General features: G+C 30.2%; 1 protein-coding gene across 4 annotated transcripts in view; it reads right to left on the minus strand.

Annotated features, from left to right (window-relative positions):
* Positions 1 to 26,923, minus strand: part of LOC145243429 (double-strand-break repair protein rad21 homolog A-like) — a 73,473-nt gene that overhangs the window by 42,925 nt on the left and 3,625 nt on the right. The window lies entirely within an intron of this gene.

Raw genomic sequence — 26,923 nt, forward strand, 5'->3', positions numbered from 1 at the left:
TGGGTAGTTATGAGAGGAAAAAACTTCATATATTTTTGTACCTTAATTTTCTATGTCATATCTTCAAGACTGGTTAGGATTTTTTTTTTTTTTTGCTAATCTTGATGGAAACACATTTTAGTCTAAATCAAGACGTCTAATAAATAAAATACTATTATTATTAGTTTTATTTGATAAATTACTATTTCATGTTGCTTTGTCAATTTTAAGTTTTTCTTTTAATATTTCCATCATGTTCTTTAAAATAAACAGTTTTCATTAAGTTTCTTTCGAACAACAATTTAACTGACTAGGAATATTTTCCTGCTTGATGCAATCTTTGACATCAGAAAATCAAAAAAGATAATAATAAAAAAATGTTTTGGTAGGTAAGTATGAGGATTGAACACGAACCGTTGAGGCGAAGTTGGAAATTAAAGTGTGAAAAAAAAAAAGAAAAAAAAAAAAAAGAAAAAAAAAAAGTGCGACGGTTTTAACCATTGGGCCACCGCGAGATGCTAACGGAAACACGTTTGAATTTATTTAATTACTTGGATTTGGCAGGTGCACGTTTTAATGACTTAATGAGGTCAAGTTTGACTGCGGGATAGTATTTCATTTACTGCGGGAACGCCGTCTTTATTTTTATTTTACCGATATGTTGGTGGGAGGGAGGGGACCAGCTCCCCTTGTCCAAATTGAATAGCAATTGTTTGATATATGGAAAATATTTCCACATTGATCAAAGCTGATTGCTTTCGGACATTTCCGCCGATAGACGGAAAATACCGCCAGAATTAGTGTCGCTTTCATTATAGGAAAAAGACTAATTCACATGCGGCAAGCGACAAATGTTGAATATTTATCTTCGCGAAGTCGAACAAATTAAATAGACAGGCGAGCTTTGTTGTTAATGCCGAGATATTACGATTTATATGTGATATAAAAAGTTTTAAAAAGTTGTGAACCGACCAACCGCTTCTCTGAAAAAAGCCTTTTGTAGACATACAGAAAAAGCGAACACACATACAAACATACATACATTTTCGCATATATATATATATATATATATATTAGTGTTGGGACAATTAATTGGAATCAAGAATCGGAATTTTCTGTGGCATCAGAATTAGAAAAATTTGTGCCTATTTTCCAATACCAAAATGATTCCTTTAATTATCTTTTACATTTGATTTAAGAAAAAAACAAACAAAAAAAAAAAATGCGTAGAACCGCTCGTCATCACGAGAGGACCGTTTTGTTTAGCCCCCCCCCCCTCCTGTCGAAAATTGTCGATTTCAGGGTGAAAAAAATTAACGTTTTTGGCCAATTTTTTGGGCGAAGGATGGAGCTTCAATATGATACAGAGTTTGTGAATTTTTGTTGTGTCTGTCAAAAGTTTTTAGCAGACACACATACATACATACATTTTCGCTTTTATATATATAGACTAGGGGGGGGGGGGTACCCGGCGATGCCCGGGTGTATTGAGGTAAATAAAAACTCCGGGGAAGGGGGGGATAAATAATAATAATAAAAAAATGTTTTGGTAGGTGAGTATGAGAATCGAACCCGTACCCTTGAGTTGGAAATTAATGTGTGAAGAAAAAAAAAAAAAAAAAAAAAAAAAAAATGTGCGATGTTACCAATTGGGCCACCGCGACATACGGCGTAGGCGTGTTTTATCTAACTATAACTATAAAAACAGGCGTGCGTAATAAAAGTTAACTTTGCTGCTTCCATTTGATCTAATTAAGAAGGTGAAATAGAAGTCACGCAGCGTAAGCGTCTGAGTTTGTCTCGCGCGCAATGCCGCTGGATTTATTTGCTTTCCCACTGAGCAAATTAGGCACAAGGCCGTTTTTTAATGTGGAGAGAGAGGGAGGGGGAGGGAAAGGGGGGGACCAGCTCCCGAGAGGTGGGAAATGGGAGCTGGATAGTAACTGTGGTCTGTAAGGTGATCCCTACACTGACCAAGTTCAGATAAGTGGGGTTACCCCCACATATGGTCTTTGCTAGTTTTGCAGCATCCGTCGGAACAGATACTACACTTTGAGGTATTTATTTGCTCCCCCACTGAGCAAATTAGGCACAAGGCCGATTTTTAAAGTGAGGAGTGAAGGGGAAATGGGGACCAACTCCCCGGGGAGTAGGGGAGTTGGATAGTGACAATTGGTGTGAAGGGTTTCCCCTACATTGACCAAGGTCTTATATGTGGGGTTGCCCCCACATTTGGCCTTTGCTTGCAGTATCTGCCGGAACAGATACTACACTTTGATCTTGTTCCTCGTTGCCACAGAGGGCCGGAAACACGTCCGTTTAAGTTTAGTTTCATTTTATTTATACTAAAAAGCCCGATCAACACGCGAGAAGCCAAAATAGCAATAATTTTGTAAAAATCGACGTAAATAAATTTATACGCTACGCGCTTTCCTAATTCCTCGATATTATTATATAGGACCCATACACACAGTTTTAAGTGATAGTAACAACCCCGGGAGCGCATGCGAAAGAAGCCTTTTGAAGACATACACGAAATGATCACACACATTTTGCCTTTTATATATATAGATGGTGTGCCCGGGTGACAGCAAAAATTCCTGAGAAAAAATAATGACTGTTTTATCCATCAATAACAATGTCATTTTGGAGGTTGAGCGAAAACATTTGGTGGACCAATGCAATAATGAGAATTCATAATTTGGAGAGTGACAGCTCATCTAACCTGGGATCACGAGTGTGACCCTGAAAGCCTGATAAACCGCTCGCAACCTTGCAGGTGCGATTCGTGTGAGAATTCTAAGGGGACCAATCGAAACATGTCGGAAGTTGACACTGCCGTGGTTGATTAATTGGAGGGACCACTGAAATTTACTCCACCCCGACTTTTATAATCAGGTGCAGAGCCAAGAACCAGAAGTTGGAAATTGAAATTTTGGAGTTATGGGTTGGATAGAGTTTTAGAGCTGACTTATCGCTTCCCCCATCCCTCTCCATATCATTAACACGGCACTGCTAAAAAAAGAAAGGGAAGAGAGAAAGTATACAGATTAATTGACTTATATGAACTCATTATTTGTGAACTGTAAAAGAATGATTATATATATATGGCTCATTTCATGTCAAATCAACAAGGGGTTGAACCATGTCTGACACGGACTTTTTTTTCTTCTTCCAAATTTGCTACACTTATAGATCTCCATGAAAGGAATTGAATGGCACCTATTACACTTCTCAAGGTCAAGGGTTTCCTGAGATATGACCATGACCTTTTTACAAAAAATATATATATAAAAAAAAAAAAAAAAAAAAAAAAAGTGAATAGTGACCAACTTTTAAAAATTATATCTCGGTTGTTTATTGACCTACAAAGTTCATTCATATATCATTCTAAAATACTTGGATACAATTTTATTTGGGTATATTTTTTTAGAGGCCAAATAAAAAAGTTGACCATGACCATTTACCTGACTTACTCAAAACCGGTATTTTAATTTTTTTTTTTTTTAATTTTGGCAAAAGATTTGTCTACCATAAGACAGTATATATGCCAAATTTCATGACGGGCCTTACACTATAACTGTTGCTACAGCGTTTTATAAACATGAGCAAAATTCAAAATGACAAAATGTAGTACCTGCTATTTCATATAAAAAACATTTTACTATTTCACAATATGTTCAAGTTGTTCAAGCTATTTTAATGCTGATTAATGTCCACATAAGGACCATGGTCATGAAATCAATAAATAAAATTTCTGTTGATGAAACTGAATTGTCTTTCTTTTTTTTTTTTTTTATGTAACACAGATTTTGTTATGGAAAAACGTGATATAATAAAGAAAGAATTCTGATTCCATTGCACAAAAATACACTTATATGGTAAATTTCATTGCTTAATCTTGTGTCTTAACAAAAATATGACATTTTTACTGAAAAAGTAGTGTAAAAAATGTGACGAAACACATATGGTCTCAAAGAGGGGAAAAATGTCCAAACATGCAGGGCACAAAAATCATAACTTCCTTATTTTTAGTCAGATTTTAAAAATTTAAAAAGATTCTTTCACAGATCATCAAGCTCTTTCAATCTATACAATTATTGAGATATTTTAAACAATTTGAATTTTTTCATATGTATTGAATTCAGAATTCAAATGAGATATTTCTAATATTTTCTTGCATAGAATTTCAGGAGAGAATGTTTTCTGTCTTGTCATGTTAGAGTCAATATTATGAAATTATTTTCATCAGATGATAAATTTTTATTTTTTCAGACTTATATTTTTATCTTTTCTGAGACATAATACTTTTTCAATTGTTCAATTAAAATGGACTCAGTTACTTAGAATTTTCTGAATAATGTATGCTGTAACCCTTTTAAAGTTCATGAAAAGAAAGTCAGAAAATGTTTAAGGAAAATATCACATGAATCTGCTGAAAATAGATAATTCAAATTGATCCCCGGTAAGAAGATTTGCACACAATATGTGAAAAAAAATAAAAAAATAAAAATAAAATAAAATAAAAAGACATCAGCTGAGTATTTTGACGCTCCTTCAACAACAGATGAAGATAAACCATGATCAGTTGGACATGAATCTTCAAACATCTTTGTGGATACTGAAGTCGAATTACATCTACTGAATTACTGTTAATTATTGGTGAATCACTAGCAGTATCAGAATTTTTGTAGGAATTTTTGACACCCCTAACACGAAACTGCGAATACAATATAAAAATCTCGGAATTTCTCTGTTAAAAGTGGGTTATTTATTTTCTTTATGGATTATACTTCCAAAATAAACTATTACAGTTGTTTTAAAAGTAATAAAAATATTTTTTTTTTTTTTATAAAACAGTAATGAATTTTCCGAACTCAATATTTTTCAATTTTTAACTCAATATTTTTCAATTTTTAAATTTTAAAAATCTATCAAAATTTTTCTATTGATTCTATTTTTACGATATTTTCAGGGTCAATGTGAAATTTTATGTTCTTTCCAATAAACCGAATATAATATTTTAGACAAACGTTTTTTTTTAAATTCACGCCCCCCCAAGTGTCACCCATTTTCAACTTTCTCTTAAAAAGTAAATAATTAATTTATGTCGTGGAGTTTTATATATCACAAATTGAAGAGAAAAGGTCAATAAATAATATATTCAAATTTAAAAAAAAAAAAAAAAAAATCGCTTTTTTAGAAATTTACCTGTAAAGTCCGAAGTTTAAAACCTTATTTTATAAGAACACATTGTTTCTTTTTGTTCTTTTTTTTTTTTTTTAATGAAACCTTGGTCCTTGCTCCTTTAATTGAAAAAAATATTAGGGCTTGAATTACATTTTTCGAGGAGTTATAAGCTTAGAAAGATAGGGGGTTGAATAATTCACGCCTCTCATTTTGAAATGTCTATTAAAAAGTAAATAATTAATTTATGTCGTGGAGTTTTATATATCACAAATTGAAGAGAAAAGGTCAATAAATAATATATTCAAATTTAAAACAAAAAAAAAATCGCTTTTTTAGAAATTTACTTGTAAAGTCCGAAGTTTAAAACCTTTTAAAAAAAAAAAAAACACATTGTTGTTTTTTTTTTTTTTTTTTTTTTTAATAAAACCTTGGTCCTTGCTCCTTTAATTGAAAAAAAAAATTAGGGCTTGAATTACATTTTTCGAGGAGTTATAAGCTTGGAAAGATGGGGTGGAATTATTCACTATTTTCACGAAATTTCTGACACTGCTAGTGAATCACCAGTAAAGAAACAAAAACTTGAAAAACGTACACTTATGAGGGGGGGGGGAAATTACAGGAACACTATCTGATAGACTGTATAATTTCAAAAATTTCTCATTAGAAATCAACTAGTGCAGAACAAAATTTTGAAAGAGAAATTATTACCTAGTTGAAGAAGTTTGCTGCAATTAAAAAGAGAGCTGGAGTCTAAGCAAAATACAAACAGAATTTGGTACTACAATGTTCGTGGCAAGACAAGCAAAAGAACTTATAAATGAGGAAGGAATTTTAGCTTTGCCGAATTCATGAAAAACTAGATTCTCACAAGAGACGATTAATAAAGCGGTGCAGTTTTATAAAAGTGGAGAAGTCAGTAGAGTGATGGCTGGAAAAAATAACTATAAGACGGTCATAAAGGATGGGGAAATTGGTTCAGGAACAAAAATATCTTGTTTTCTGAAACCTGAAAGAGGCATTTGAATTATTCAAATCAAAGAACCAGGAGAAAGTAAGCTTCTCTAAATTTGCTGAGCTTAGACCAAAAGAATGTGCGCTAGCAGATGGTGCAGGACTCATACTGTCTGCATTTGCACAATCCATCAGAATATTAAGTTGATTGCAGGATTTCATCTTACTAAATTGATTGAAGGAGAAAAGTATCATTTAACAGATTACCACCAATGTATACTTGCTGTTATATGCAATGAAGCATCAGCAAGTTGCTATTCGGGTGACTGCTCAACTTGTAACAAACTGATGGATGATTTTGTTTTGTATATGGAAGGAATTGTTGTTGCAAAAATTCAGTTCATGATTTTGTATACAAACTGGTTATCAACTGATAGAAGCATTTTATAAACTATCACAATCCACAGAGGAATTCATGGAAACTTTGAACAAACATTGAAGCATAATTTCATTGCCAAAACACAATCAAAATTTTGTTCGAAAAGAAAAGGTTCTTTGAAGCTTGGTGAAGTTTTAGCAACAGCAGATTTTGCTGAGAATTATTCATTTATTTTGAAAGATGCGTTTCACAGATTCCACTGGAATAATGATCAAGCTACATTGCATCCATTCATCTGCTACTATAGATGTAGAATTAACCTTGAAATAATATCTGATTGTCTCAAGCATGACGCGGTAGCTGTTCATTTGTTTCAAAGAAAGTTTTTAGAAAAATTAAGAAATTCTTGATTTTGACGTCCAAAAATTTATTTATTTTCTATCAAAATTTTAACTTGTGCAACCATAAATCTGATTTTGGTATTGATGAAGAGTGGCACTTTTTTGCTACTTCTCATGGGAAAGGGCCATGTGATGGTTTAGGTGTCACTGTTAAAAGGTTAACAGCAAAAGCTAGCCTGCAGTGACCATATAATGAACAAATCATGACGCCAAGACAGCTGTATTTTTATGGCAGAAAAAATATTTCCGGAATACATTTCTTATATTCCTTAACTGCAGAATGGACAAAGGAAGCAAACATCTTAGAAAACAGATTTAGCAATTCCTCCACTATTATAGGAACACAGAAATTACATACTTTCATACCTGTCTCTCAGAGAGAAGTGGAAGTAAAAACAAAAATAAAGGAAGGATAGTTCGAATCACAAAACTAAACAATATGGAGTTCAAAGATATTAATTCCTTCATGATAGGAATTGGTGGTTAGGATGTGTACTTGAAAAATACCCAAATAATGGAGAGGTGAACTTGACATTTTTACAAACAAATGGACTATCTTTCTATCCATCACATCCAAATATATCGATTTTGAAATATTCTGATATTCCTAGCTCAGTTAATCCAATAATTGAAACAGGGAGAACTTGTAAACTTTCAAGAAATGAGATGGAAAATGCATTAAATATTTTAGAATGATTTTGAAAGAAAAATCTTAATACATTAATGCTCATTAATCTGAAAAAAAGTTTCAGTAAAACAGATTTTTTCATATCCCAATGAATACAAATTGATTTCTTGTGAATATAGTGTATCCTCATGTCAAAAGTAAAAAAAAAACTTTACGATCAACATCAAATGTCATTTATTCTTTTGATACCATAACCTACTTACATCTTGACACACTTCTTCTGTATCAAAATTAGTGTTGAGACGATTCCTAAATTTTTCCCAATTCCAGGAAAATGTTGACTAACGATTTAGATACCAAGTACGATTCCTGTGGAATTGTTGTTTTGAAATATACAATTATATAATCGAAATTAATATCTTTGAACTCCATATTGTTTAGTTTTGTGATTCGAACTATCCTTCCTTTATTTTTGTTTTTACTTCCACTTCTCTCTGAGAGACAGGTATGAAAGTATGTAATTTCTGTGTTCCTATAATAGTGGAGGAATTGCTAAATCTGTTTTCTAAGATGTTTGTGTAGTGAAAAAATTTGATACGGCGAAAAAGTGGAAATACAATTAAGGGAATTTTGAAAATGATTTGATTTATTTCTTTCATTGAAGATAAAAGTCAAAACAAATATTTTAACCATGAATCATGATCATGGATCATGAAATTAATAACCCCCCTGTAAACAGAATTTTTGTGAAATGGTAAATGTCGGTGCATTACTTACAGAAAAACGGTTAATTAAACTGCAGAAGCACCTGTTAAACTACAGAAGTCCTATAATTGAATAACCCCCCCCTCCCCAAAAGAACGAAAAACATGTTTGGTGGTTATGATTTTGTAAACCGCTTGTGAAAAAGTGTTAGAGCAATCAAAAAGCATTAAAATTACATAAGGACCCCCCCCCCGACTTTTTGTTTAAAACTTGATTTGAAATGATTCTTAAAGATTCCTACGTGATATAAGACACTCCACTACACCTGTTCGCATGCGAGCGTACCATGTATAAAAAAAAAAAAAAAAAAAAAAAAAAAAAAAAACACTAACGAAGGCGATGAAATGGCACAAAATAGTCCCAAGGTGTAGCAGAAAATTTGTGGCGGGTTTGGTTATCAGATTCGTTGTCAACGACCTTAAATACCCCTAAAAAAACAAATTAGAGTGGTCAGTGTTCTGTTGTAGCGTAAGGTGACATTTACCATTGGTTTATTTCTATATTTATTTATATTATATAATTATATACTTATAGTCCTTTAATGTTTATTCTTATTTAATGTCTTAATTTACCTCTTTATCTATATATATAAAAATGTAATTCTTGCTTTGTTCAACATTGATAAAACCATATTTCTACATTAACAATTTAATTGAAATTTTCAGAAAATCTATCTGTAAAGTCAATGAATGTTTGCATGCTATTAAAATAATTTAACATTGCGAATTATAAAAATATTAATTAAAATATAAATATTTTTCGTAAGTAGTTTCTGCGAGACTGCCCCGTTTTATTTCCGGTAACTTCCGTTTCAACTACTCTCGAATTACAAGATAAGTATTTAAAAAAAAAAAAAAAAAGGTACTCATACAGAGAGTGATCCGTGCTGAAATAACATTATTTAAAAAGCCATTCTTAACATGGGGAAGAGAGGGTGTTTTGTACCTATTCTGTACTTTAACCTTACAATTGAATAAAAAAAACAAAACTTTAATTAAATGTGGAAATACGATTTAAAAAATAGCACGGATCACTCTCTGCATTAGCAAAAAAAAAAAAAAAAAAAAAAAAAAACAAAGAAAACACCCATATTTTTTAAATTTAAATTCATTTATGTATCTTACCAATTTTTTAGTTTTAAATATCTTAAGGCTTTTCACTCATGAAACATTACGTTTTGTTTAGTTTCTTTCACGGCATTGTTTACATAAAAAAGTTTGTTTTAACTTTTTCTAAACTGTTTCATTTTTACGACATGCCTCAGCGTATTATAAACACTCTAATCTCCATGTTAAAAACGGCTTTCAAATTAAACACACCCTTCCACAAACCTCGAAAGCCGTTCTTAACATTGGGAGGTTGGGGGTGTTCATTCCAAAAGCCATTTTAACATGTGGAGGTTAGGGTGAATTAACGAAGTTGCTATTTATTATTTACTGCAAAAATTGCTTGAAATTTATTTATTCGACCAAAAAAATCTTGACAATTCAAAAGAATGTTTAAAATTATTTATTTGTTCGAAAAAAACAAACAAAAAAACAACAAAAAAAAAAAAACAACTATTTTATAAAAGCCCAATGTTGCTTTCATTTCAAAATTGTTTTCTTAAAATTATATTTTTTACAATCATATTTCGATTTTCAGTAAAAAATAAATAAATAAAATAAATAAAAATAAAAAAAACCCAACCCACTTCTCTGAAAAAAAAAAGAAAAAAAAAAAAAATCATTTAAATTAATTTGCTTTCAAAGTTGCTTTAATAATAAAAAAAAAATACACACACACACACACGAAAAAAAATAAAAATAAATAAATGTTTTGGTTTTCAAATGGCGCTTATGAATATGTCATTTCAATTTTCTGTTTTTAATAATAATAATAAAAACCCGTTCTCATTAATTAAATCGAAACATTTCCAATTAAACAATTATGGATATATGTTCTTTTTCACTTTCTTTATTTGCTTTTTTCATAGTTCTTTTCAGAAGTTCAATTTAATTTTTTTTTTTTTTGAACAAATAAATAATTTTAAACATTCTTTTGAATTGTCAAGATTCATTTTCTCCAGTAATATCGGTTTACCAAGTTTCTGGAAGTAATAAATGATAAGTTTTAGTTTAATTTAACGTTTCCGGAAGTAATAAATGTTAATTTTGGTAAATTTATTCTTTCCCTTTCTGGAAGCAATCGTTCAGCCATATAATGATGTCTCCCCTAGATTTGGATAGCAATTTTGGCAATAAAGGGTAGATAGAAGCACCATTTTATTCATTGTTGATTTATTCAAACAGTCCTTTGGAAAATAAATATTTAAAATAAAGTGGGGTTCTCCTTGGGTGTTGAGTTCCATGGCGACCAGCAGAATTATTTAATGGTCGCTCCCTTAACCCCACCCCCTACTTAAGGCTAACGCATGCGCACATAACATTTATCTACTTACGTTGCCTTTCGCAAACATTTATTTATGTTGGCTTAACTCTTTTCATGAATAAAAAAAAGTAACTAAACCTGAATTTGTCACTTTTACAAACATTTCTTTATTTACATTGGCTTAACTATTTTCATGAATATTGGAATAAAATGTTTTACTCTTTATGAATATTAAAAGAAAAAAGTTACTAAATATTTATTAATTTCTCACTTTTACAAACATTTGTAATTCATTTATTTACTTACGTTGGCTTAACTCTTTTCATGAACTAAACCATGTATTGATAATTTCTCACTTTTGCAGGTATTTTTAATTTACATGAGTGGATAATTTTTTGGGTAAATATTTACATTTAGGTCCACCTCTACAATTTTCTTTTTTAAATGACTTTTATTGATAAATAAATCTACTTCTCCGGAACGGGAACTGAACCCCTCTTTTTTTTTTTTTTTTTTTAAATAGTATTTTCGGATGGGTATGCTGACAACAAATATCAGTTAAATTTTGAAAATATTTTTCACCCCCCCCTCCAAAAATGGTGTTTATTCCGAAATCTGTTCTTAACATGTGGAGGTTGGGGGTGTTTATAAGGTGTACCTAAGCTAAAAAAAAAAAAAAATAAAAAAAAATACCAAGTTTTTTATACTGAATATTAAAATAATTTCTCACTATTACAAACATTTTTACATGCGCACATAAGCAACTAGTTTTTTTTTTTTTTTTTTTAACTTTTTTTTTATTTAAAAATTAGTAAATTTCAATGAATAGAATAAATCATTTATCATTAATATGTGTTTTTGGTTTTGTGTTGAATGAAACTTTTTTTTTTTTTTTCATTACAACAATAATGAACAAATTTAAATCTTCTGGCATGCGTTTAAGGGTTACGAAATTATCAATAAATCGTTTAGTTACTAAGCCAACTTCAGTAAATAAAAAATGTTATGTGCGCATGCATTAGCCTTGACTAAGGGAGCGACCATTAAATAATTATGCTGGTAGCCATGGAACTCAATGCCCAAGGAGTACCTAAAGTGGCACTTACGCACTTATGTTATCGCGCTACTTTTTTAAATAGTATTTTCACACTAAATTCAAATTTTACAATATCTTTTTCTTTTATTAATTTGTTAGGTGAAAGTACAGATAACCCCGGTCGGTTTTTAATGTGTGGAAAATCTAGCTCCAAGAAAAAAAAAAAGAGGATACTCGGGATAGTAACAAAAAATTAAAATTGCCTCAGTCTCGAAAGATTTCTTCTCTACTGAACCCCCACCCCCCCCAAAAAAAAAACAAAAAAAAACGGTGAAGTGTATTTCACCTTGTTTCCCCCCTCTCTCTTAATATGTCTCCCTTTCCCTCTCTCAATTCATCTTTCTCTCTATATCACCCTCTCCATTTCTCTAACTCCCTCTATCTCTCTCTCCTTTCCTCTATCTCGCCCTCTCTGTTTCTAACTCTCCCCCTCTCTCTGTTTATCTATCAATCCCTTTATCTCTCTATCTCCTCTTTATTTTCCTCTCACTTTCTCTTTTCTATCTATATATCTTCCTCTCTATCTGTCCATCTCTAAATCCCTCATCCTATTTTAGTCTCCTAAATTAATTACAGTGAATAAGGCATTGTCAAAACATGGATAAATCCTATTTTAGTCACCTAATTTACTGACTGAGAATAGAAGTTATTTGGAAATGAATGCTACCTTGAACAGCACCAGAAGTAACTGGTAAAACCTTTCTAACTAAATCGATTTTTGCAGCCATTCGGTAACAAAATGATATAGCCTTAGCTCTTGCTGCATGAGGAATACCTGCGACCTTGCTGCCAAGTAGAAGAGTTATTTATTCTACTTTGAAACATTCAATTTTTCAAAAATCTCATGTTCAACATCTCCAAAACATCCAATATGGGGGAAAATATTGCAGAAATGCAAACTTATTGTTTAGGATGAATGCACAATGGTACGCAAAAAATCACTTGAGGCTCTTGGTCGATCCTTGCAAGATTTGCGTGGCAATGTCAGACCATTTGGGAATGCAGTTATATTGCTTGCAGGAGATTTCAGACAAATGTTACCTGTTATTCTTCAATCAACACCAGCAGATGAAATAAGTGCTTGTCTCAAATACTCTACTTTTTTGTGCCATGTGAAGACATTAAACTTAACTCAAAATATGCATATCCAGTTGCAGACTGTTCGATCCGCACATAAATTTTTGCATCACTTGTGGGAAATTGGATACGGAAAAGTGCCAGCTGATCAGAGATAAGGGCAAAATTCTTATCACTTTTAACTTCTGTAATTTTATTACATCAAAAGAAGAGTTAGTTTAAAAGGTTTTTGCAGATATTCAAATTATAAGAATTCTTGCAGGTCAATACAAAGACGTCCACGCTATTATTCAATGTAAAATTCCAAGTGAGGTAGTCAAATACAAATCCATCGACACTGTTGTGAAAGCAGATAAAGTTGTTAATCATCCAACAGCTATATCTGCCAGGGATTCCACCGCATGTATCGCAACTGAAATTTGGCATACTAATTATCATGTTGTGAAATATAAACCAATCCAAGCTGTGCCAAAGGCACATGACTTGCAGTAAAAAAAAAAATTAAACAATATAGAAACAACAATCATAATAAGACTTTTTACAGATGAATATATCTTCATTCCATGCATTCCTATGATTCCACCAGATACATCATTACACTATAGGAAATTGCACTTTCCAATTTTATTGTCGTTTGCAATAACCATCAACAAAGCAAAGGGAACAATCTTTACAATTGTGTGGCTTACAGTTACACACTGACTGTTTTTCCACATGGACAATTTATGTTACGTATTCAAGAGTCACCAAACCCGAAAATCTTTACATCAGCTAAGAAAATGCAACAACAAAAACTGTGTACCCATACGAAATGGAAAATTATAACCTATAAGGAACATGCCTTTTCTCATTTTGGAACTTTTTCCATTGTGTCAATTTGAGCCACAGCATCGCGTGGCAGGGTACAGCTAATGTGTGTGTGTGTATATGTATATGTATATATATATATATATATATATATATAAAAAAGTAAAGTTTGGGTAATTGTTTTTTTCTATTATTAAATCCAAGTCATTCAATGAACTTTCGAAATCGCCTCTGCCTTAATGCTGTTTCTGACAACCTTTTTATTTTTTATTAGGGGTTAGGAAACGTTTACCTATGCTTACATCACGACTGTGATACCAGGCATCGGTGAATGTCGACCAAGCCCCCACAGTCCTTTAGTTGAACAGCTCTGAGTGGCTAGTTAGTTTGCTAAGTTAGGGTTCAAAGGATTTTTTTTTTAAAGTTCAATTTTTTCCCTTTTTTAATAATTTTTTCATCTTTTTTTATTATTTTTTTTATTTTTGTTGCGCAAAGTTCCAAAAGAAATGTTTAATTGCTTCATTCACTTATTATTTTAATGAAATGTAAATTTGTAAAAAAAAAAAAAAAAAAAAAAAAAATTAAATTCACTTACCACATTGTTATATTAAACCATTTATTGTTTAAATAATTTGCTTGTTTTATTTTTAAAAAATATAAATGTTGACAAGACATTTTTCATTTACTCATGAGATTTTTTCATTCAGTTTCTAATGGAAGAGTGTCGGTAAAAAAAAAAAAAAAAAAAAAACTTGCCATAAGATTATCGTCTTTCAAAGTTGGTCCCAATGCACATTTTTCATAAAAAGGTCAAAGTCATATGCCAGGAAATCCTTGACCTTGAGAAGTTTAACCGGTGCCACTCAATTTCTTGCATGGACATCTACAAGTGTAGCAAATTTGTATAAAAAAAAAAATAAAAAAAAATAATCCGTGTCGGATATGGTATTTGCTGCCCCCCTCCCCCCTGATCAATGTACTGAGGCCTCTAATTAATAAAATTAACAAAAAAAAAAAAAAAAACATGTAACTTCCATTATTCATTTTAATTTCTTTGGTAATCCGTAAAATTTACCACACAAATTAAGTTAGACACAAAATGATGACGTCGCAGATACTGACCAAAACGTTGGCGATTTTATACAAAAATTTGGACATACCTTAGTACCTAATGTATAGTCGTGGTTTCAAAAATAAAAAGTTATGACTTGGGTGACATCAGCTAGAATCGAAACGGAAACCAAAAAGCAAAACTAGCATTAAAGCCTGTAATATTACCACAGGGTTATCCCCAGTTGGAGATTAAATATTTAAAAATGACTTTACATGAATGTACAAAATGTATAACAAGCAACGCTTTCTTTGGCAAGTTCTGATTTTTGTCAATTTTGACCCCATAACAACTATTTTAACTGGCTAAAGACTCCAAAACGGCCCACAAAAATGCAATTATTTGATCTGTCTCGTGTCGTTCAGCGACCTTCCGTCTCAGAAGAAGAGTGACAGTTTGGAAAATCATGGAGACAGAGTTTTATAAAAAAAAAACTGATATCCCTATCCAAATTCTAAAATAATTACTTTTCCTTCTTTCTACCAATCTAAGTCGTTCACACGTAATCGCATAAAAAAAATTATTTGGGGAGAGGAGGGAATTAGCGGAGGATGTTAATATATAAATTTGCACAGACATTTTAAAGTCTTTGTATAACATGCTTTTTTTTTTGGAGAATCAATTTACGGCAAACCAATACGAAGGAATTGGGATTCACCGCTTTCGATAGTCGGGGACTATTTTAACACGTGAGAATGAGGGAAATGTTTTATTACAAATCCTCACTGATGTAAGAAAAAACAAACATGGATAGGCAAAAATCAATTTGTTTTAAACTGGAAGAACTAACTAATTCAATTTCAAGGGAACTAATATGGAAACATCTATAATTACAATCTTATCTGGCCAAGATCAAAGTGTAGTATCTGTTCTCCAGATGCTGCACTTCCATTTCTTGTTCTCTTTCGGTGGAGGAGCAGTCCTTCACGACCGAGACAATTTTTATTTTTGAATCTTTTCACCACATTAAAAAACGACCCTGGTGTTTAACTGTCCCGTGGGGAGCCATTCTAAATAGGTACAATAGGGACTGCCAAACGATTGTGAAGATTGGACCTCATATTTCCATGAGGTCAGATTTGTGTGTACTATACGAACTATGGAAAAGCAGAAGCGACTTAATGATTTTTTAAAAACTTTGTTTATCTTCTTCAAACTGCAATTAATAATTAATCTTTGTTATAATTTTGTTAGGTTTTAAGATTTACAATTTAATGATTAATAATATTATAAACATTTGTATATTAAATATGAAATACGGTTTTACTGAATGTTCTTTTGGTTACCTTCGGGGTTCCATATTTTGTTTGGTAAAAAGAGACAAACAAAATATTAGGGGGGGGGGCATACAAAATGCTTAATATTGTGCAATAATATTTTCAAATTGGTTTTAATCTGGCGATAAAATAGCTAACAAGAGTAATGTTTATATTAAAACTTAATTTAAAAAAAAAATTAAACACAATTAAAAATCTATGTTGTAACGGAACATTTTGAAATAATGGTATTTTAATCGCTTTAATCTTTTAAAAATTAATGTTTAGGAAGTTTCTTTTTTTTGGCAATTCAACTGATTATAGTATATATTAATCCGAAAAAACACTATTTTAAAGAAAAACCTAATATTAAGTTTATATCAATTTTTTAATTGCAACTTCAACTAAAATTTTTGTTCAATGTGTGTATTTAAATTTTTAAAAAATAAATATTTTTTACTTATTTGAACTCTTATGTTTCATAATAAATAGAAATTGATAGATTTTAATATATTTTGTTCGAATTTCGAAAAAATAAATAGATGAAGGGGGGGGCAACGCACTAAAAAGATATTTCCCCTCGTATATTTTACGAAAACTGCACTAGTGCATTTTATATGTAATTTCATTCTAAAATGGATAAGTATCGAAAATTTGACCATTAGTTGATTTTTGTTAGATTTATTAAATACGGGTGTTTTCACGTTCGGAATGTCTACTACATGGGAACGTTATTTTAAAGTGCCAATTATGTAAACACGATTAAATATTGGAAGTAAGCACGATTAAATAAAGTAAACGAACAATATATATATTTTTTATATGGTACTCCTTGGGCGTTGAGTTCCATGGCGACCAGCAGAATTATTTAATGGTCGCTTCCTTTCCCCCCTAGTCGAGGCTAACGCATGCGCACGTAACATTTTTTTTTATTTATTTAATGACGTTGGCTTAGTAACTAAACGATTTATTGATAATTTCGTAATCCTTAAACGCATACCGGAAGATTTAAATTGGTTCATTATTGTTGTAATGGAAAAAAAAAAAAAAAAAAATCATTCGACACACAAAACCAAAAGCACAATGATAAATGATTTATTATTCTATTCATTGAAATTTACTAATTTTTAAATGGAGAAAAAAAAAAAAAAAAAAAGAAGTTATGTGCGCATGTAAAAATGTTTGTAAAAGTGAGAAATTATTTTAATATTCAGTTTAAAAAACTTGGTATTTTTTTTTTATATTTTTAGATTAGGTCCACCTTATAAACACCCCCAACCTCCCCATGTTAAGAACACATTTCGGAATAAAGACCATTTTGGGAGGGGGGGATCTTCAAAATTTAATTGTTATTTGTTGTCAGCATACCCATTTGCAAATACTATAATAATAAAAAAAAAAGAGGGGTTCTAGACTTATTTATCAATAAAAAGAAAATTGTGGAGGTGGACCTGTCACCTGGACCTAAATGTAAATATTTACCAAAAAGTTATCCGCTCATGTAAATTAAGGGTTTGTAAAAGTGAGAAATTATTAATAAATGTTTAGTAACTTTTTTCTTTTAATATTCATAAAGAGTAAAACTTTTTTTTTTTAATATTCATGAAAAGAGTTAAACCAAAGCAAATAAATAAATGTTTGTAGAAGTGACAAAGTATCAATAACTGGTTTACTAAGTGGTTTAGTTACTTTTTTTTTTTATTATTCACGAAGAGTTAAGCTAACGTAATTAATGTTTGTAAAAGTGCAAAAGGCAACGTAAGTAAATAAAAAATGTAATGTACGCATGCGTTAGCCTTGATTAAGGGGGGATTAAGGGCGCAACCAATAATTCTGCTGGTCGCCATGGAACTCAACGCCCAATGAGTATCTTTCATATATTTATAACTATTTAACAGAAAAATGAAACAATTTTTAGAAAGTGTACTATTGTCTTAACTTCCTTTTCACATGTGACCAGAATCGCTCCTGTTTATTAAATATTAATTACATATATATATTTTTTTATTTTAAAACTTTAATAATTTTGTATTTTTTATTTTAAAACTAATAATTCGTAATCGTGATTTGACAGTGTAAAATACTGATGTGACCCTTCTAGAGTTGTCGAACATTGCCGGGACTAGACTGCAAGACTGCCCAATTTCTAAATAAACAATAAACATGTTCATGATAAATATGGCAATTAAAAAAAAAAAATCCCAACAGGTTTCGGGGGGAAAAAAACGTTTTGAACAATTGAAAATTAAAAAAAACAAAAAAAAAAACAAACATTTTTTTAAATAAAAAATTATTATTCATCGAGTTTTTTTTTTGTTTTTTTAAATTTTTTTTTTATTAAAGGAAATAAAATTTCACTGTTTTTCGATACGAGATAAAACAGCGATGAAATTGAAATGAAAACTCGATTTGATAAACCATTCCGTGACAAGTAGGTAAAAGGTTTTTCTTTGTCATATAGTAGAATTCTAAATTGATAGCAAAAAATTTTAAATTGTGCAAAGTGCACAACTTGGCATTTGCACTTCTTCATCAGAGTGCCGAACAGAAATAACGATACAGTTTATAAATGACCATGTTTTCCCAACTTTTTTTTCCAGAATTTTTATGCTTTTCATCATGAATTGCATCCAGTCATTGTCTTTATGACAGTCATTTCAATTGTATCATTATTTGTTCTGCACTCTGATGAAGTACAAATGCCATGCACTTTTGCACAATTTAAAACCTTTTGCAGATTTCTTTATGAATTGAGAATTCTAGTGTATGATATTCTTCAATTGAGGCTATATTAAATTAAAAAATTTTGATGGAAAGCAAAATTTTCATAGAATTAAGGGACCCGGGTGAAATGGGCCTGCATTCTTACATTAATTGAATCTAGCATTAAAGTTATGTGCAACTTCAAAAGTGCATAATGCCTTATCCCTTATTCTCGAGTGGCCTCTTGGCCTGGATAAGTGGCGATACCTTTGTAAAAAATAAGAAAAAAGTTTTACTCTAATGCAACTGCGTCTAAACATTGTATTAGTTGTTAGTTTCACATTTGTGACGAGTTGTGCATTATTGTATGTTACAAAGTTATACAAAGACTTTTATTGTAAAAAAAAAAAAGAAGTATGCAATAATAAAATAAATTTATATAGACGTTGATAAAAAATACTTAATGCTCTTAAGGTACCTCCAACGCGCGCAACAGTTTGACCCCCCCCCCGTATGTAACCAATTTAATATTATCATCTTAACTTTTTTAGCATTCAAAAGAAGCTTCAAATAAACTGCTAATATTTTATTTTAAAATTTTTTTACAGCATACAAAAATAATGAAGACGCGAAACAAAAACTGTTTATATTATGGACGCTTTAAAAACAACGTTCCTATGTAGTAACGTTTTTAAGCCATAGACACACACACACACACCCATGTTTTAAAAATCTAGAAAACAAAAAAAAAAAAAATAAATAAATAAATTAGAAAAAAAAAAATTGTCATATTTTCTTGAAATTTTCGATATTTATGCATTATTAAAAAAACTTACATAATAAAAGTAGGTTTCGTTAAATAGAATAAATATTTTTTTAGGTGTTCTACTAGATGTATCAGAATTTTTGACACCCCTAACACGAAACTGCGAATAAAATATAAAAAACTTGTAGTTTCTCTTTTAAAAGTGGGTTGTTTATATTTTCTTTATGGAATATACTTCCAAAATAAAATATTAAAGTTGTTCAAAAATAATAGAAATATTTAAAATAAGTGTTTACAAAGTGCCTGCGCGCGTTCATGCAGCCATGTTTTTTACGTAATGAAATCAATTGAATTTTACGAGTTAATTTTTTTTTCAATTTTTAACCTTAAAAAATCTATCAAAATTTTTCTATTGGTTAAATTTTTACGATATTTTCAGAGTCAATGTGAAATTTTATGCTCTTTCCAATAAACCGAATATATTTTAAACAAACTTTATTTTTTTTTAATTCACCCCCCCCCATTTGGAAATGTCTATTAAAATTTAAAGACCTAATTTACGCACATAAGTTTTATATATCACAAATTGAAGAGAAAAGATCAATAAATAAAATATTCTAATTTAAAACAAACAAAAAAAGTATTTTTTGGAAATTTACCTGTAAAGTCCAAAGTGTAAAACCTGTTCCTTTTTTTTTTTTTTTTTTTTTTAAACACGATTTTATTTTTGTTTTTTTTTAAAGTGAAAGCTCATGTGATACTTACATTCTCAAGTAAATATCGGATGCTGACAACAATTTTTTTTGTTTCATTCACGGTTTTCTTTATTTAGATATTAAAATAATAAAAAATTCACTCTATAAAATAGAAACAAAATATATTAATCAAAAACTCATGTATTTCATTAAGTGAATATGTTCAGTGTTCACCTACGGTGGCCCAAAATTACTAATTTTGGTTTACAGCACGCAATAGAAAGACACATTAATTGTGACGCTTAGCGCCACCAAAGATTCCACGAGAAGAAAAGCAGACAGTTGTCTCCCTTTATTTAACTATGAGAAACATCTGATCGCGCGTTTTTTTAATACTTGCTTTAAAAAAGCATTTTATTTAAAAAGGATATGAAATATAAATATGGATAAACTCTTAACATTGAAGAATGGAAGTACTCATTGAATAGTACTTTTTTATAGGTAAGTGATTTTTTTTGAATTTATATATATTTTTTATAATCGAAGTAAAATTTTGTTGATTTTCTTTAAATCCTTTTTTAAGAAAACCGATTAAAAAAAAATATACATAATTTGCTATTAAACCTGTTATTCTTTTTTAAATTTTGGTCTTTGCTCCTTTAATTGAGAAAAAAAAAAAAAAAAAAAAAAAAAGGGTTTGAATGACATTTTTCAAGCTTAGAAAGATATAAGTTGAATTATTAAAGTTCTTATAACGCATTTTTAATGGCGGCTTATATCTAGTGTTCTACCCGCTCCCCATATTTCATATTACGAAAATTAAACAAAATAAATGTAGGTCGATAAAAATTTTAACATTTTTTTAAAGCTAGAAAGATCACATAATTAAAAAAAAAAAAAAAAAAAAAAAAAAAAATTATATATATATATAAATATAAATCCTGTTATTTTTTTTTCATTTAATTTAAAGTTGTAAATAAAATTGGACATAAAATCAATATTATGTAAATAAAATTGTTCTGGATAATTTTTTTCTACTACTACTATAATTGTTTGAATTACAAAAAAAAAAAAAAAAATCTAAAATAATTATTTTTAAAAAGCTGTAAGTGATATCAATTTCAAATATTACACGATATGAAGTTTAAACAGATTTTTTTTTTTTTTATATATAAGAGGTTTCCAATAATAATAAAAAATATATAATAGAATTATGACTCTTGAGATAATAAAATTGCAAAAGCAAAATCGAAAAAAAAAAAAAAAAAAAAATCGTTTGGATTTGATTATTTAAAATGAGTCCATGGCAGTTGGTGATAATCAAATTTTGCGCTTTTTCCCCAAAAAAGTACGGACGCCTAAGCAGCAGCATCTTTAGATACATGTATCCACAGAACAGGTTAAAACTAATTTTATCGTTTGTGTAGTTCGTTATTAAAAATCTATTTTTACAAAAGGTAAGTCTCATATTGTTGTTTATCCATCTTTTTATTGTACATTTTATTTATTCATAAATTTCTGCATAAATGATCTTCCATAGAAATTGACCTATACTATAGTAAACATGAAATGATGACCTCACTAATTAATGTGTACAATGATGACGTTCTACACAACGGTTTGGAGATGGCTAATGCTCTTCTTTATGGCGATTTTTAAACTGTAAATATAGGTGCCCGTATTTACATCGATATTTTTTTTAAGTACTTCATAAAACTTCATATATATTTTAGTATTATAAGGTATATTACCATGCATTATGTTTATTTGACTGAATACCGAGGCATCATCTGCTACCCTGAGCACACTTTCTGCATGAAGTTTTGAGGACATTATCAGACGTCAAAGAAAAAAATAAAAAAAATTCGACAGCGGCCCAGTAACAAAAGAAAAAAAAAGTTTTGGTAATCTATATACTCCTATAAATTTGGGAGTTTTTTTTATATATTGATATTCATATTAAAAAACTTTCTTTTCCTATTTATTTAAAGAGAAAATACAACTTATATATGGATCTTTGAATTGCATTCACCTGCAAAAGATCTAGCTAATTTGCATATTTATTAACATTCATTTTAATTCCCTATTAGTTTTTTTTCCTTTTACTTATGGGATTATCTAGTTTACTATTACGTGTGATTATAATGAAGCAGATATTCAACATGATTTATACTTGCGTAATATCTGTGTAAAAAGTTTATAGTAAACACAAACCTCTTTCTCTTTCTATATATATATTTCTGTATGTGTATATATATTTGTTTAAAAAAAAATTTGCCTACCAATCATCTGTAATTTTTTGGTCTACAGACATGAAATTGGACTTATTCGAACCCATGCGAAACTTTATATCTGGGGTTTAGCCGGGGAAAATCGGTACAAAAGTGTGAAGAAAAAAAAAAAAAAATTTGAATCTGCCAGGTGAAGGTGAACGACGGCATTACGAATATGCATGCGTAAGGTAATAGCTATGGGTTCATATTTCAATTTTTAGCCTAGCAACAAACACGTCTTCATAGCTCAGGCATTAACGTCAAAGGAAAAAGTAAATCGTAAGCTCAACGTTTTGGTTTCCATTCTCGGTGATGGCATACTAGTCTTTTTTTTTTTTTTTTTTTTAACTTTTTAAATCATTATTATATATGGAGACCCATATAATAAATCCGAAATCCGTATTAATCAAAACACCATATTTAAGCGTATTTTGCGGCCTGCTAGTTTGATCTACAAAAACACATTAGCATGATCCGGAAATGTGGGAAGGGGACATTTCAAATCAAATTTGCGAAACTGATCACTAGGGGCCTTTATTTTCTGCGTAAAATCGATGACGTCATATTTCCTGAGTTGACGAATGGACCATGATTAATATGAATAATGAAAGTAACATTTGTTATTTTGCTTTGTGGATTTTAATATTAACGCAAATATTTATTAATAATTATAAATTAATTATTAAAAATATTTTTTGTCTACTAGGCTCATAATGTTGCTAACGCAAGAGTTCACATACAGGTTTAGTAAATAGGCGCTAAAACGCTATCCACAAAAATGCCTTTACGTTCATATATTTATTTTTTAAGAAAATAAAGCACAATAGATGTAAACATTTTTTTTTTTTTTTTTTTTTTTTAATATATGGCCACTTTTTTTTAATATATCGCCTACTTCCAAAGTAAATTATAAATAGGAGCCAAAAATGGAAATTAACGAGACCGTTAGCACTTGTTTTCGGAAACCGGATTGACTTGTAAACAATATTCAAAATGGTAACCAGTGAATTTATTAGGAATACATTGGAAAATGTAGGTCTTAATATAAGAATTACTCGCCGGCAAACAATTTTAAATGTGATATTCGTTCGAAACAGACCCGAATACCTCTAAAATAAAAACTTTTTAATGGCAAATCTTCATTTGGTCTTCCATGACACAAATACCAGAATTTTGTGATAGTTTAAAAAAATTGATTATTTTTTCAAAGATTTTTTAATTTGATTTATTCGACCTGGAATTTTTTTTTTTTTTTTTTTTTAATTGCCGTGATATTATTAATTGTATTTTTTTAACATGTAAATATTTTTGGTACTTATGCAGATTGCAGCGAAGGTACGGTATAATTTTTAATAGTATTTTCAAGTTAAAGTCAAGAATAGTTACAAAACACCGTTCCTATGTTAAGAATGGGTTTCTAAATAACGTTATTTCAGCATGATACCTTCTTTGCATAAGTACCCATATTTCCTTTTTACAGATGAACTTTGGCTTTCATCTTTTAAATACAATCAAGTTTTAAACGAAAACTAAAACATAATTCATGATAAACCTCTTAAAAACCAGAATAGTATTTTTTTAACAGGCTATTTCACACGTACTTATTCTTAGTTGTTTGAAAAATATTGTAATTTGATTAACTTCATGATCTGGGTGGGCAACGCCAGATAGGATAATCATTTATCATAGTTTATCATCTGATCGATTTAATTTACCACAAAACTGTCTAAAATGTACCATACATTTTATCCAACAACTTATTTTCATAATGTAATTTAAATTCAGGGCAACTTATAAATTACCAAAAACTTTTAAAGTTTACCGGGTATTGTTCAGTCCTTCGGAAAAGTGGTATATATATATATATATAAAATACATAACAAATAAATCTTATAAAAGGCAAGATAAGTTACTCTAGTATTTTCCTGGACAATTTTAGTGGTTTTGCTCACTTAAAAACGTTTAATCGGTTCGAAAAACTGTCTAGCGTTTACGCGAGAGCAAGAAAATGGCCGCGCGCTTCTCTTAGCACGTAAAATTCAAAATATGACTTAAAACTAAAAAAATATACAAAATATTGTTAGACTCATTCAATCTATGTCACAGTTACATAGATTGAATGAGTCTAACGGTATTTTGTATAATTTTTTTTAGTTTTAAGTCATTTTTAAAATTTTACGAGCTAAGAAGCGAAAGCGCCGAAGCGCGCGGACATTTTCTTGCTCTCACGTAAAGTTAGTTTTTCGAACCGATTAAACGTTTTAAAGTGAGCACAATCACTAAAATTGTCCAGGTAGATACAGGAGTAACTTATCTTGCCTTTTATAATATTATTTGTTATGTATTTGTTTTTTTTTTACCGCTTTTGCTAAGGATTGTAGACAGGAAAAAATACCCGGTTAGTCATCATTTTAGATAATTTCCACGAATCAGTGGTAAAACAAAGATAATTTTAAGATACTTTTGGTACTTATACAAAATACGGTTATCGTTATGGTTTAGATATGATCTTCAAATTAAGTTTATCTTTTACAGTATCATTTGTTTATTAAGTAAATGTTACCCTACCCCACAACAGAACACCGACCACTAATTTATTTTTTAGGGGTATTCGAAATCGCTGACAACGAATCGGATAATAAAACCCGCCGCAAATTTACCGTTTGCATGGTATGAACCCCTTAGACCTTGGGACTATTTTGTGCCGTTTCACCGCCTTCGGTAGTGTTTTTACGTTCGCTTGCGAACGGGCGTTAGTGGGCCAGTGGGGTGTCTTATATCGCGTAGGAATCTTTAAGCGGTCATTTAAAGTAAAGTTTTTTTGGTAAATTTTCAGATTAGGTCCACCTCAACAATTTTCTTTTAAATGACGACTTATAAAAGTTTTCGACTATGCTGAATACGAAAATCGCATTGAAATTTTGCAGAAATAACTAGTTATCGAGATATAAAAAGTTATATTATGCATTGTATTCTTTGGCGGGCATTTTTTACGCGCGTGCGCCCTAAACAAATCTACTCATCTATGACTGACATTGCACACGCGTAAAAAAAGATGGCCGACAAAAAATACAATGCGATTTTCGTATTCAGCATAGTCGAAAACTTGTAACTGCAGTTTAAGTAACCGTTTTTCCCTAAGTAATGAGCCGACATTTACCATTTTTGTGAAATGGTAAATGTCGGCTCATTACTTACGGAAAAACATTAATTAAACTGCAGAAACACATGTTAATGGAATACAATAAAAAGAACCACATTTTCTTTTTAACTTTCTTATTTGAAAGATTCCTACACTATTTGATTATCAGATTCGATGTCAGCGACCTCGAATACTCCTTACAAAAAAACAAAAAAAAAACAAAACAAATTAGAGTGTTCGGTGTTCTGTTGTGGCGTAAGGTAACATTTACCTTAAGTTGTAAAGTGAAAGTACAAAATCGAATGGGGTTCTGAATAACATTATTTCAGCACGATCCGTATTCTGCATAAGTACTCTTATTATTATTTAGATGATCTGCTCTCTCTTAGTAAACAGAAAATTCACGATGAAATTAAAACGAAATAAAAACGTATTACTAAGTGTTGTTTAATGTGTAAATTTTATTACATTTGAAATTGAGGTAGGTTATTTTTTACAAAGGAATCACCACTTATCAAAGCCCGGCGGTCACTTGAGAATAAGGGTTAATGAGTGTAGTTGTCAATGGGAAACTGTCATAGTAATTGTTAGTGAAAATTTGGTAAATTGAATTACTTAAGAGGATGATGGCTCATCAAGAACTTGTTCACGATGGACTTGAAAATGACCATATTGTAGTCAGCTGGAAAGCAGGAAAACGGAACAGAATTCCACAGGCGTGCAATTCTAAGAAAGAAGCTTTGTTCATGGAATCTATGTTTAGGTTTAGGCACAGATAATTCACTTAGATTCTGATAATTCTTAAAAACTCCATTAAAGATGTAAAATTCTTCAACTGTATTTTCACACTTCCAAGATTTTCGAGCATTATTAGCTTTCTTCTCCTTACACCATAACGATTTACTTTTTATTTCATCATCGGTGTCAATTAGGCAAAAACATTCATGGCGACGCGGAATAATGAACAAAAATAGATTTCACATGTTTTACAAAACTGAACTTCAAAAATTCAAATTGATGAAATCAGTTCAAAATAGTAAACACTTCAATATCCTAATAAAAAAAACTCCATTCACATAAAAATCTGGGCATAACATACGAAAATAAACTTTGTCAACTTCATAAATAAGTATTTTCAAAATATTTTACGCATAAAAAAAAAAAAAATGAACGTGGATCAGGAAAAATAAAACGATCGATGTAATTCACAACTACATTGTTTTTGTCAAGAGTTCGTAGTTACATTTGAATTATTGCTTGTAACATTTATTATTTACTATTCAGATTTATTTTCTTTATAATTATATGCGTATTTTTTATCCATAAATTTGACA

This window comes from Euprymna scolopes, chromosome 22 (genome assembly GCF_053919585.1).
Source record: "Euprymna scolopes isolate OS-2025 chromosome 22, ASM5391958v1, whole genome shotgun sequence".
NCBI classification, from domain to species: Eukaryota; Metazoa; Mollusca; class Cephalopoda; order Sepiida; family Sepiolidae; genus Euprymna; species Euprymna scolopes.